The following is a 13256-nucleotide window of genomic DNA, read 5'->3' as shown; positions in this document are numbered from 1 at the left end:
TATTGCTAACTTAGGGCTGAGTTTGATATTCTGTTGGGGCCTACTTATGGAAGTAATCCTATGTCTCTTATATTTAAGAATTTGCTAGCAATTGCCCAAATCTAATTAGATAGTAACATAATGCGGTGTTGTAACAATGGCATCCTCTCCTAATCTGATAATATGTTCTTCGCACTTACTTCCAAGCTTTCATGTGCATTTCTGATATATTTTCTGATGAATTGATATAATGTAAAATCAAGAAGCTGCATAGTAGGCATGACTGAGCAGTGTGATAATTCCAGATTTTTTTTTTTGAAAATAAGTATTTTACAGCACAAAAGAAATTGTGTTGCCAGCAGAATTCTCAATTTCCTTTTCCTCTTTCTGCTCAGCTTTTGTGATTAAAGCTGACCAACTGTATCTTAATTTAAACCCTAGGCCAAGGTTGTCTCCTCCGAACCTTTGCCAAACTGGTTGGCTTTGTAAAATGTGTCTCTTTTGTCCCTTTACATCGTTCTAAAGTTCAGGGACCATCCACCCAACTTATTTCTCTCGATCAGCTTTGGATGGCAGCCTGAATGGGTGAAGTGAGAATGACTGCCCTTGACTAAAAGTGCCACCAAGAAGCCCAAGCAAAGCTGGTCAGTGGGAATCAGGGGGAAATTTCTCCGCTGGTTGGTCATACTTAGCACAAAGGAAATGGTTGTGGTTGTTGGATGTCAATCATTTCAGTTCCAGTTGCCTTTCCAGTTGTGCTTGAGAAGGTGGTGGTGAGCTGCCTTCTTGAACAGCTGCAGTCCAAGTGGTGTAGGTACACCTACAGTGCTTTTAGGAAGGGAGTTCCAAGATTTTGACCCAGCAACAGTGAAGGAACTGCGGTATATTTTCAAGCCAGGATGGGTGTGGCTTGGAGGGGAACATAAAGGTGGTACTGTTCCCATGCAACTGCTCCCCTTATCCTTCTAGATGGTGGAGGTCACATGTTTGGAAGTTGAGCTGCAAGAGGTTTGGGCACATAATGGCAGTACAGCAGTAGCTGTGGAATTAAGTTGGCAAAGGGTTGGTAAAGCTGGATAGCCTCTGCTTCACTGTTAGCTGGGTTGGTTGTTAGCACTTCAATGACTCACTTCATCAGTGACCAAATTATCCAGCCTCACCTGGCAATAAGCCACACTTTATTTATCTTGGGTGGCAAACACGGAATCTACTTTGCAATAGCTGAATAGAATTAGAGGACTGTATAAAGAAGCAGCTCGATTTCAATTAGGGATTATTAGCAGTTGCAATAAATATGGTTATGTCTCAGTGGTAATCAAATTTTTGATGTATTTTAGCATTAGCTGCACTATATATAGTTAATGACTTTTGTACATGTTTCATACGCCAATATGGTCAGTGATACCACTGTTGTCCTGTTAATGATAGCAGCCAATAATCCTTCCTAATATTAATACATGCAGTTTAAATCTATGAAGAGTGATAAACATTCAGAATATGGTTAATCGAGACAGAAGCATTCAAACATTAGAACATGAAACTGGATGCTCTGAAAGGAGATGTATTTTGGAAAAAGATTATTCTGGTAGATATCCATTTTTTACTCAATGTCAGTGTGCACACATGTCCTTGAAAATCAGTGGGGCTGGGGGGTTTTTGAGATAGTTGCTCTGCCCACCAAAACATAGGATCCTATGTCAGAGGGGGCATAATTAAGCCCAATTTATCTCAGTTGGTAACACTCTAAATTCTGAGTTTGAGGATCATGGCTCACACCCCACTATAGATGTAAATACATTAAAGTAGGGTGACACTTCAGTGCAGTAATGTGAACATATGAATTAGGAGCAGGAGTGGGCTACTTGGACCCTCGAGCCTGCTCCGCCATTCAATAAAATCATGGCTGACCTAATTGTAACCTCCTGCCTGCCCCGATAACCTTTCACCACCCGTTGTTTATCAAGAATCTATCTACCTCTGTCTTATAAATATTCAAAGACTCTTCCCCACCCCCGCCTTTTGAGGAAGGGAGTTGCAAACACTCACTAACCTCTGAGAGAAAAAAAATCTCCTAATCTCTGACTTAAATGGGCAATTGTTTATTTTTAAATAGTGACCCCTAGTTCTAGATTCTCCCACAAGAGGAAACATCCTCTCCATATCCACCCTGTCAAGACCCCTCAGGGTCTTTAAGGTTTCAAACAAATTGCCTCTTACTCTTCTAAACTCCAGTGGTTACAAGCCTAACCAGTCCAGCCTTTTAAGACAACCCGCCTATTCCTGGTATTAGTCTGGTAAACCTTCTCTGAACTGCTTCTAATGCATTTACATCCTTCCTTAAATAAGGAGACCAATATTGTAAACAGCACTCCAGATGTGGTCTCGCCAGTGTACAACTTAAGTATAACCAACCTACTTTTATATTCAATTCCCCTCACAATAAACAATAGCGTCCTATTAGCTTTCCTAATTACTTGCTGTATCTGTATGCTAGTCTTTTGTGATTCATGCACTAAGATACCCATGTCCTTTTGAATCTCAGAGCTCTGCAGTCTCTCATCATTTAGATAAAATGCTTCTATTTGATTCATCCTGCCAAAATGGTCAATTTCACATTTTCTCACATTATGCTCCATTTTCCAGATCTTTGTCCACTCACTTAACCTATCTATATCCCTTTGTGGCCTCCTTAAGTCCTCTTCACAACTTACTTATCTATCTTTATGTCATCAGCAAACTTAGCAACCATACCTTGGGTCCTTCATCCAAATCATTTATATAAATTGTAAAAAAACTGAAGTCCCAGCACTGATCCCTGTGGCAAATCACTCGTTACATACTGTCAACCAGAAAAAGACCCATTTATGTCTATTCTCAAGCTAGCCAATCTTCTATCCATGCCAATATGGTTAACCCCTACACCATGAGCTTTATTTTCTACAGTAACCTTTTATGTGGCACCTTATCACACGCCTTCTAGAAATCTAAGTACAGAACGTCCACCAGTTCCCTATTATCAACAGTACATGTGATTCCTTCAAAGGACTCCAATAAATTGGTGAAGCATGATTTCCATTTCACAAAACCAAGTTCACTCTGCCTGATTGCCTTGAATTTTTCTAAGTGCCCATCCAAAATATTTTTAATAATAGCTTCTAACATTTTCCCTACGACAGATATTAAGCTAACTGGCCAATAGTTTCCTGCTTTCTGTCGCCATCCCTTTTTGAATAAAGGAGTTAAATTTGCTATTTCCCAATCTAATGGAACCTTCCCCAAATCTAGGGAATTTTGGAAAATTAAATCAATGCATTAACTATTTCACGAGCCACTTCTTTTATGACCCTAGAATGAAGTCTGCCAAGACCTGAGGATTTGTCAGTGCGCAGCTCCAACAATTTGTTAAGTACCACTTCCCTGGTGATTGTAATTTTCCTGAATTCCTCCCTCCCTTCCACTTCCAGATTTACAGCTATTTCTGGGATGTTACTTGTATGCTATATAGTGAAGAACTATGCAAAATACCTGTTCAATTCATTATTTGCATTATTAATTCCATATGCTCACTTTGTTAACTTTTTAAAAATTTAAATATCCAAAGAAACCCTTACCACCTGTTTTTATATTTCTAGCTGGCTTTCTGTTGTACTCTAATTTTTCCCTCCATATTAATCTTTTAGCCTTTCTTTGCTGTTCTTTATATTTTGTCTAGTCTTCTGACCTACCATCCATCCTTGTTCAATGATATGTTTTTTTTTAAGTTTGATGCTATCTTTAACTTTTTTAGTTAACCACGGATGCTGGATCTGCCCCTTGAATATTTTCTTTCTTATTGGAATGTATCTACTTTGAGTATTCTGAAATGTCCTTTTAAATGTCTGCCCCTGCATCCCTATTGACCTATCCTTTAACCTCATTTACCAGTTCACTTTAGCTAGTTCTGCTTTCATGCCCTCATAATTACCTTTAATAATGTTTAAAATACTTGCCTTGAACCTACTCTCCTCTCCCTCAAACTGAATGTAAAATTCAATCATATTATGATCACTGCTACCTAAGGGCACCTTCACTGTGAGATCATTAATCTTGTCTCATTGCACAATATCAGTTCTGGTATAGCCTCTTCTCTGGTTGACTCTAGAATGTGCTGTTCGAAGAAACTATCCCAAAACCACTCCGTGAACTCTTCGTCGTGGCTACTTTTTCCCATCTGATTTATCCAATCTCTATGTGGATTAAAATCCCCCATAATTATCGCCGTACCTTTCTGACAAGCTCCCGTTATTTCTAACTTTATGTTCCGACCTACCATCTGGTTACTGTTAGGAGGCCTGTACACCACTCCCCCAACTGACTTCTTGCCTTGATCATTTCCCATCTCTCCCCAAACAGTCCCTACATCCTGGTTTCCTGAACTTGGGTCATCCCTCACTATTGTGTTAATACCATCACCTTTGCCGAGCTTCCTGTCCTTTCTAAATGTCATGTACCCTTCAACATTCAGGTTTCAATCAATGTCATCCTGCAGCCATACCTCTATAATGGCTATCAGATCATACTTATTTATTTCTAAATTGTTGTTTGGTAGTACAGAACTTGAGTATTGCTGAAAAAAGAGACATATCCAAGCTTTTCATCTTGCATTCATCAGGACACTCGCAAGAATGCCAAAATGAGCCGGATAACAACAATTTATACTGTATGTGAAGTAAGTGCTGATTGGTTGGCAATTGGTATTACCATGGAGAAGGCACGACTGATGGTGACTGACAGTTAACTGCCAAGCATTGTTTGAAATTTAAACCAGGTAGCTGACCCAGATTGATCAAGGCATTGCCCTGAGGAATGAGTCAGCAAATGGCAGTCACTTATTTTGTTTAGCTGAAACAAGCACAGTGTATGTACATATTCTTTCTGGCTGCAAAGAACAGGGTCCTGTGTAAAAATATATGTAGCTTCCAGTACACTCAAATGCAGTACATTACGAGTTCAACTGACGATATTCAACTAGTTTCAGTGTAATTCTTAGCACACTGAGGATTATTTAGCAAATGTTGTCCAATCACGGAATCACATATAATGTTGGACACTGTGTTTTGAGATTTGCAAGCACGGGCTGGTTGGGTACGGCCTGTACCCTGCCCATTGCGAACAGCGGCTGGGACATGCTGTTTGATAAGGTCCACCAGTCTTTGGGACATACGTCCTACATACCTAGCATCACACTGGTATTGAAATTCTCACACCACATTAGTCATTTGCATGATAGGCAGAACATCTTTTTGGCTTGATGGCAGCATCCTATTAGTGGTAAATACCACTCATGTTGCTACTGCATAGTAACAGCATGAAAGAGCTAGCTTCACCTGTTGCTCAAATTTTTGAGATACCTTGCCCTCCTCACCCTGGATGGGCAAGATATTTCCAAAATTTGAGCGGGAGATAAAGCTAGCTATTTCACACTGCTACTATACAGTAGCAACACAAATGGTATTTGCCACTAACAGGATGCTGCATCAAGCCAAAAAGGCGTTCTGCCTATCACACAAATGAGTAATGTGGTAGGTGAATTTCAGTGCCAGTGTGATGCTAGGTATGTAAGCCGTACGTCCCAAAGACTGGCGGATCTTATCTGTTATGACCGATGCAGTTGGTAAAGCGGAGTTATTTAAAAATCCCAGAGGGAAACTTTAAACAATTGTCAAAATCATAATTTTAAGTGTTATGTTTGAGATGCAACTCTAAACTCAGGAATCAGGCCACTAGTTCTCGAGGTTTTACATTAAACTAAATGAAACATTTTATTAATTAGACAGGTTAAAATATAAACACATCATTTCTCCCTCAGCCAACACTATCAAAAATTACCAGGTCATTCATGCATTTCTTGTTTGTGGGACTGTGAAGCATATGTAATAGTGAGTGTACTTCAGAAATGCTCCTCCCATTACACAAAGTATTAGCATGTCCTAGGGATGCAATAAAATCCTATCATCATTTGTTCGTGGGAAGTGAGTGTCACTGTAAGGTCAGCATTTATTGTCTTAATCCCTAATTGCCCTTGAGAGAATAGTGATGAGCCTCCTTCTTGAATTGCTGTAGCATTGGTGCCCCCACAGTGTTTTAGGTAGGGACTTCTAGGATTTTGATCCAGCAACAGTGAAGAAATACTGATATAGTTTTAAGTCAGGATGCCGTGCGACTTGGAGGGAAAATTGCAGGTTATCATGCTGCTATGCATCTGCTGCTCTTGTTCTTCTAGGTGGTGGAGGTTTGGAAGTTGCTATAGAGGGAGGCACGGTGATTTGTTGCAGTGGACATCTTGTGCATGATATACACTGCTGCAAAAAGGTTGTGGTTTGGGTTCTAAACAAGCAGGCTGCTTTGACCTGGATGGTGTTGAACTTCTTGTGTGTTGTTGGAGCTGCACTCATACAGGCAAGTATTCTATTACACTCCTGACTTATGGCTCTTAGATGTTGGGCAGGATTTGGAGAGTTAAATGATGAGTTACTCGCCATGGAATCCTAGTCTCTGACCTGTTCTTGTAGCCACAGTGTTTATGTGGCTGGTTCACTTAATCTTCTGGTTAATGGTAAACGCAAGGATGTTGATACCAGGAATTTCAGCAATTATGATCAAGGGGAGACAGTTAAATTGTATCTTGATGGACATGATCATTGCCTGACACTGGTGTGGTATCAATGTTACTTGTCACTAATCAACATAAACTTGAAAGTTGTCCATATCTTGCTGTGTGCAGACAAGGATTACTTTGTACCTGAGGAATTGTGAATGATACTGAACACTGAGGTCATCAGCAAATGCCCCCATTCCTGACCTTATGCTGGAGGGAAGGTAATTAATGAAGCAGCTGAAGATGGTTGAGCCTAGGATACTACCTTCAGGATACTACACTCAGGAACCCCTGCAGTGATGCCCTGGGGCTGACTTGATTGACCAGCAACAACCACAGCTGTCTTCCTTTGTGCTAGGCATGACTCCAGCCAATGGAGAGTTTCTCTCCAATTCCCACTGACTTCAGTTTTGTTAGGGTTTCTGAATGCCACACACAGTCAATTGCTGCCTTGGTGTCAAGGGCAGTCACTCTCACCTCACCTCTGGAATTCAGCTTTTATCCAATGTTTAGACCAGAGCTGTAATAAGATCAAGAGTTGAGTGGCCCTGGGGGATCCCAAACTGAACATCAGTGAACAGGTTGTTGCTGAATAAATGTTGCTTGATAGCACTGTCGACAACACCTTCCATCATTTTGGTGATGATTAAGAGTATACTGATGGAGTAGGAATTGGCCAGATTGGAGGTATCCTACTCTTTGTGGACAGGACGTTTCCGGAAATGCAGAGATGAACCCCAGTTATACAAGTAATTCTGCCATACCTCCAACAAAGTTACAATAGTGCATCAGCGCTGAGGAAATTACTGGCATTTGTTTTTTTCTTCACTTTTTGAATGTTTGCTTCCATCCTTTCAAATTTTCTGTGATATCCCAAGCCATGCATTATAACGAGCTGAGAGAGCAATCCGGAGATTTCCTTTGAAACCTTGATCAATGATGCTCCAAATGGTTTCTTTGAGGCATGCAAGCCCAGCCTGAAGTGGTGAGCCTTGTGGCTTTTCTTTGCACCCACTGGGTTACTTTATTGAAATGTTCCACACAGTCACTTCATCATCCCTTTGTTAGCATGGTTTGGATCAGGAAGCAGCAAAGTGGGAAATTACATTTGCAATCGTATTATTCTGTGGCACAGTACCTTGCAACACCAGTGCACTGCCAAGCTTGAGTACTTAAATGTGAGTAAACTTTACCATGTTAGTAATAGTCATAAAACACTGGTAAGAAATGTCGTTTGAGGTAAAGTGTGGCAGTGACCCATAAGTTATCAGCTTCTGCAGAGCTTTGACTCAACGATAAGACTCTCGCCCCTGAGTCAGAAGGTTGTAGGTTCAAATTGATTGTAAAGCACATAATCTAGGTTGACACCTCAGTGGGTTTCTGAAAAAGTGCTACAATGTCCAAGGTGCTGTCTTTCATCTGAGACATAAAATTGAGCCTTGTCTGCTCTTTCAAGTGGATGCAGAAGATTGTAAGGTATTCTTTGAAAAAGACCCATTGTCCTGGCTAATGTTTTTCTCTTAACTAACATCACTTCAATAACAGAGAGTTTATTTGGTCATTAAACTCCTTGCTGATTGGGGGACTTTGCTGTGTGCAAATAGGCTGCCAGATTTCCATGTATGTTACAACAGTGGTTACATTTGAAGTATTTAAGTCAGGTGGAGTAGAATGTCAATTGGTAGGAAGCAATAAAAATTTTTTTAACGGTAAGAAACTGGGACATGCTAGTATCCAAAGGAATTTGGGTATCTGTATACATAATTTGTGGAAAGTTAATTTCAGTTACACCAAGCAATTAGGAAAGCAAAATAATATCTTAACATTTATAATAAGGGGTTTGGAATATGGGAATAATGGAAGCCTTACTGTGGTTATACACAGCTTTGGTGAGACCATACCTGCAGTACCATGTATAGTTTGTTTCCTTACCTAAGGAAGGATATACTTGCCTAGAGGGGTGCAGTGAAGGTTCGCTAGATTAATTCTTTTATGTGAAGGTTGTGCTATGAGGGGAGGATGAACAGGTTCTCTGAAGTTTACAAGAATAAGAGTTTTGCCCATTGAAGCATTTAAAATTTTTGGAGGGCTTGACAAGGTAGATGCTGAGAAGCTGCTTTTATCGGGCTGGGGACTCTATAACTAGGGTCACAGTCTCTGAATAAGGGGTTGCTCATTTAGGACTGAGACGGGGAGAATTGATTCAATCAGAAGATTGCCCATCTTTGGAATTTTCTACCCTGAAGATTTTGGATGCTCAGTCATTGAGCTAATTCAAGGCTAAGCTTGATAACTTATTGTACAGTAAAGGGAATTGAAGAATAGATAGGAGGATAATTGGGCAAATGGAGTTAGGGTAGAAGACCAGCCATGATCTTATTGAATGGCAGAGCAGGTTTGAGGGGTCATATAGCCAATCCCTGCTTCTATTTCTTATTCTTAACTGGGTGTCAGGAGCTTTGAGACATCTCGAGATCATGAAAGACGCTATTTAAAAGCAAATTTCCATCCTTCCTTTCTTTCTTCCATCCATCACTAATTTCCTAAGGCTATTGATATAGTTCTTCATCTCCAATTTAAAATTTCTGCTTTCATCCTTGCATCCACATAAATAAATGACTACACTTCAAAAAAGGTGCTTTGAGACGTCCTTAGGTCATGAAAGTTGCTGCAAATGCAAGTTTCCTTTTACTTCTTTTTCATTTTTCTGCTTTTTCATTCTTGAACAATTAACAGTGTCCTGCAAGAAAACTTGGAAACAGAATAAAACATACCATAGAACAGAAATTTAAACGTCTTTTCTTGATAATAGCATGTGTCTTAAGGCACAGTGCACCAGTACAGTAGCATCACATATTTCTTGAATCAGTTTGAAGAACACATGGTGCCAGCAGAGGAAATCCGTGTGCAAATACGTCTGGCATGGATAATATTACGACAGCCTCTTTGAGGTTGCAATCATTAGGAAAGCCATAGAGAAAGCAGTGGCCAGCTTCACTGCCTGAATGTTCCTTAATTTTACACCAGAATTGCAGAGGAAATTTCAGCTTTATTGTGACTTAATTGCTGCACATTTCCTTCTGAGTCAGAAGGAAGTAGAGTCCTGCCTCGCTCCAGACTTTAGTACATATTCCTGACCCTCATTTCCATGCAATGCTCAGGAGTACTGCATTGTTGGAGGCTTTACCTGTCTAATTTAAATTAAGTGCTTATTAGCCTGTTTATCTGTTCAGGGGGTTGCAACAGGTCCTATTGCATTCTTTGAGAAAGAGGAGGGAGTTCTCCTGGAGCCCTGACTCATATTTCTATTTCCTCCACTAATTTAACTCATTTAACTGTTTTGATTTTTTTGTGGGGGAAGGGTTTGATGGGCAGTGGGATCATCCTATGTGCACATTGAATAATGACACTTTAATTAACAAAAATAGAATTAAAAGCATGTTGGGACATTCCGATGATGTGGAGGACTGTTTATAATAATAGCAGCAAAAAGGACGTTCATTCATTCACTGCCTTTGAAGATTAAAAAGCTGATAGATGCACGTTTTATCCTAGAATCATTAATTGAAGGCAGCTAGCGTTTCCTTGTTCTGCATTATACCTGCAGACAGGACATCATTGCTATGAACAGCCAAGAAAAGTAATTCTCATCTTCTCAAAACTGTGTGTTTGCCTGCCTTGATTTAATGAATATTTTTTATTCTTTACATTTTCCTTCAATTTTCAACTTCTCTCTCTTTTCCCCACTTTTCACCATTCAAATAAGTTTGAGTGTGATATTTTGCAGGGACAGTATTTGGGTAGACAATTCTATTGGAATCCTTTTCCACCTTAGCGGTCACAGAGGAATGATTAGATGGACTGCTGCCTCTGCTTCAAGTTAGTAGAACAGATTTTCTGTTACCTTAGACCCTACATGGTCTGTTTAGTCATATGGGAGATTTGGCATCGACACCTAGTCTTGACCAGGGTCTTACTTTGGGTTGGGATTTTGCCTTCAACATGCCATTCCATTGTAATATCATAAAAGCCATCTTGATATGTTGGAAGTTGAAGGAATACATGTCCAATGATGGACATATACATGAACCGCATTCTAACCTATTTTAAAGTGACTGAGCCTCATGTAACTTGGTTGCTAGATAAGATCATGAGGTGTTATGACCTTGGGAGATGTAGCAACATTTTCAATTGTACATCACATTTAAAAGTATGCCCTGCTATGATATGAATGGGTTTGTGATGGAATGTAGTTATATGAGGATTTAGCATGGGTGAGAGCAAATCTGTTGCATTGATGGGCAGCACCATATGGCAAGCCTAATGTGCTGTTTACAAGATACTTAATGCTAATGGTCGGTTTTTTCTTAGTTCCCAAGTCCGTTTGTTACCTTTCATGTTGTTGAGTTTGGTTACAATCTGTTGCCATGAATTGTGCATTACGTTCTCCAAGGAGGTTGTCCTAAACTGCCAATCGGGGCAGCTATGCTGAGAGTCGCCTCATGCAATACTATTTGGCAATCTCTTGAGCAGGGTCAGATGCTGTATTCCACTATCACTTGCCTGCAGAATTATTTTGTCTATCCACATTGGACTTCCTTTCACTTCACTTGTACAATCCTATTCTTGGTCATGACAGAGCGTAGGAAGAAAAAAGAAACTGGAGCTCTGAACTGAGATTGATAGATTTTTGTTAAGTAAGGCTATTGAGAGTTGCAGAAGCAAGGCAAGTAGAAAGAATTGAGATTTGGATCAGCTGTGGTCTAACTGAATGGCAGAACAGGCTTGAGAGGTTGAATGGCCTTCTCCTGTTCCCATATTTCCATACTGAAAATCATTTTGAGCCTTATTAAAGGTTGAAACCATTCCCTGAATTTGGAGCCACTTAACTTGCTTAAGCATCCCTTTTAATTGGGATTTCTAAGCATGGCTTTCAGGCTCTGTTATTCAGTTTTTGTTTCTTCCCTCCTCCCGCGACCCCCCTCCCCAAACCACTCTATAACCTCCAATACTTGTTAAAGCTGATAAAATGTCCATTCTCTCTTTTGTTCTCCTGCAAGTGTTGATCCACATGCAAGAAATATGTGGGATACAGTTTCTTGTGTGAATTTTTTTGTGTGATCTGAAACTGAAAAGATCTTTTGAAAAGTTCAGTTGTGAGTCACTGGGAAGTACAAAAAGTACTATTACTTCTATGCCATTGATACAAGGTTTTGTTTTCCCTCCTTGTCGCGGAAAACAGAGTGAACACTTAGACCCAGGAGGTTTGTCTCGGAAGCCTTTATTGAATCGTGATATCACGGAGAGCCCAGCTGCATACAATGGAGCTAGGTGACACTCTGCAGTAATTAATAACATTGAGAATCATTATCTTTGGCATGCATGCAATCACTCTATCCTAGTTTATAACTACACAGAACTTAGAGGAGTCCACCTGGAAGTAAGAAGCGAGACAGAAAACAGATAACCATGCTAGACCCTATCTTTTGTGCTGGGGTCAGACATCCTAGTCTTGTCTCAAGGATTCTCAAAAGCTTGTTTAAGATACTCCTTTTTTCCCTTCCTGCATAATAGCTGACAGTGCAGGTTTGCCTGCTAAAACAAAGGGAACCGTGCTGTAGTATTCCACTATGGTTTTAACCACTTAACCCTTAGTTATCCTGTAGATATATTTTATTCTTCCACAATCCCTCCTTGTTAATCTTCCTTCCTGATTAACACCAATAAGGAATAGTATCTTCATTATCATATGGGGGTTCATAACCATAAGAAAAAGGCTGATCTCTGGTGGGGTAAACCTTTTCTCCCCACCAGTGGGACTCACTGGGACCAGTGCGCATCAATTGAGGAACAATTGGAGTTCCTCCTAATCCAGTGGTGACTCCATTCATGGCTCCATTAATACATTTGACACAGCAAATCCTCAAAATAGCACATGCACAACACCCTATAACACCTATTACGACCAACCCAATTAAAACATACAGCAGCCAACTTCCCCAACCTGGGAACCACCCCATTACTGTAGCCCACCAGGAATCCTGTTATAAAAATTACTCAAACTTTCCCCAACCTTTTTTATTTCTTGCACTTTATCCATAACATGTTGTCCGAGGTCAGTAATATTTTCAGAGACATTGGTTACGTAAGTGCAGCACTCTGAACCTATCATAGCAGAAGTGCCGCCTTTATCAGCTAGGAGGAAGTCAAGGGCCATCCTGTTTTGCAATGTGGTTAGGCGTAGAGCTATCATTTCAGTGGTACTAGCTGAAATCTGCTTCTGTGTCTCAACCAGAACATCAGCCGTTGAATTAGCGAATTTTTCTAATGCGGCCACCAGGTTAATAATTTCACGGGAATTACGGGCAGTGCCATAAGGGGGCAAAGCAATCATCCAGAATCGTTCAGGTTCCAAGATGCCACGGCGATGTAGATGCCGATGTGGATGAATATCTGATTTACCTATATAGCGAAGATAGAGATTCAAGTATGCCAGGTAGCAACAGCCACTCCAGGTGGGAGTGGTTCCATTCTTTTTCGGTCTCCTTTGGGAATCCTGCTGAGGCATCCCAGGCAACCAGGGGTAAGCTTTATCTCCACAAACCCAGTATTTACCATTGAGGAGGTTTGGTGGATGTTC

Source organism: Carcharodon carcharias, chromosome 19, assembly GCF_017639515.1.
Source record: "Carcharodon carcharias isolate sCarCar2 chromosome 19, sCarCar2.pri, whole genome shotgun sequence".
Lineage (NCBI taxonomy): Eukaryota > Metazoa > Chordata > Chondrichthyes > Lamniformes > Lamnidae > Carcharodon > Carcharodon carcharias.
This window is presented reverse-complemented; position numbering follows the sequence as displayed.